The sequence below is a fragment of the Saccoglossus kowalevskii genome, unplaced genomic scaffold (genome assembly GCF_978046115.1).
Source record: "Saccoglossus kowalevskii unplaced genomic scaffold, keSacKowa6.1 SCAFFOLD_60, whole genome shotgun sequence".
NCBI lineage: Eukaryota > Metazoa > Hemichordata > Enteropneusta > Harrimaniidae > Saccoglossus > Saccoglossus kowalevskii.
In genome coordinates, this window is record NW_028188625.1 from 421,251 (window position 1) to 422,935 (window position 1,685).

Sequence of the window (1,685 nt, forward strand, 5' to 3'; positions counted from 1 at the left end):
GTGCTTTGCCACTACTTTGCCGCAACTTTTCAGTACTTGCCACACTTTTCAGCACTTTGCCACTGCTTTTCAGTAGTTTGCCACTACTTTTCAGCACTTTGCCACATCTTAGCAGTACTTTGCCACACATTTCAGTGCTTTGCCACTACTTTGCAACAACTTTTCAGTACTTTGCCACACTTTTCAGCACTTTGCCACTACTTTTCAGTACTTTGCCACTACTTTTCAGCACTTTGCCACACTTTTCAGTACTTTGCCACTACTTTTCAGCACTTTGCCACTACTTTTCTGAACTTTGCCACTACTTTTCAGCACTTTGCCACAACTTTTCAGTACTTTTCCACACATTTCAGTGCTTTGCCACTACTTTGCCACAACGTTTCAGTACTATGCCACACTTTTCAGCACTTTGCCACTGCTTTTCAGTACTTTGCCACTACTCTTCAGCACTTTGCTACAACTTTTTAGTACTTTGCCACACATTTCAGTTATTTGCCACGACTTTGCCACAACTTTTCAGTACTTTGCCACACTTTTCAGCAATTTGCCACTGTTTTTCAGTAGTTTGCCACTACTTTTCAGTACTTTGCCACACTTTTCAGCACTTTGCCACTACTTTTCAGTACTTTGCCACTACTTTTCAGCACATTGCCACAACTTTTCTGTCGTTTGACACACTTCTCAGTACTTTGCCACTACTTTTCAGCACTTTGCCACACTTTTCAGTACTTTGCCACTACTTTTCAGCACTTTGCCACTACTTTTCAGCACTTTGCCACAACTTTTCTGTACTTTGACACACTTCTCAGTACTTTGCCACTACTTTTCAGCACTTTGCCACAACTTTTCAGTACTTTGCCACACTTTTCAGTACTTTGCCACGACTTTGCCACAACTTGTCAGTACTTTGCCACACTTTTCAGTACTTTGCCACGACTTTGCCACAACTTGTCAGTACTTTGCCACACTTTTCAGCAGTTTGCCACTGCTCTTCAGTACTTTGCAACTACTTTTAAGCAATTTGCCACAACTTAGCAGTACTTTGCCACACATTTCAGTGCTTTGCCACTACTTTGCAACAACTTTTCAGTACTTTGCCACACTTTTCAGCACTTTGCCACTACTTTTCAGTACTTTGCCACTACTTTTCAGCACTTTGCCACACTTTTCAGTACTTTGCCACTACTTTTCAGCACTTTGCCACTACTTTTCAGCACTTTGCCACAACTTTTCAGTACTTTGCCACACTTTTCAGCAATTTGCAACTGCTTTTCAGTAGTTTTCCACTACTTTTCAGTACTTTGCCACACTTTTCAGCACTTTGCCACTACTTTTCAGCACATTGCCACAACTTTTCTGTCGGTTGACACACTTCTCAGTACTTTGCCACTACTTTTCAGCACTTTGCCACTACTTTTCAGCACTTTGCCACAACTTTTCTGTACTTTGCCACACTTTTCAGTACTTTGCCACGACTTTGCCACAACTTTTCAGTACTTTGCCACACTTTTCAGCAATTTGCCACTGCTTTTCAGTAGTTTGCCACTACTTTTCAGCACTTTGCCACAACTTTTCAGTACTTTGCCACACTTTTCAGCAATTTGCCACTGCTTTTCAGTAGTTTGCCACTACTTTTCAGTACTTTGCCACACTTTTCAGCACTTTGACACTACTTTTCAATACTT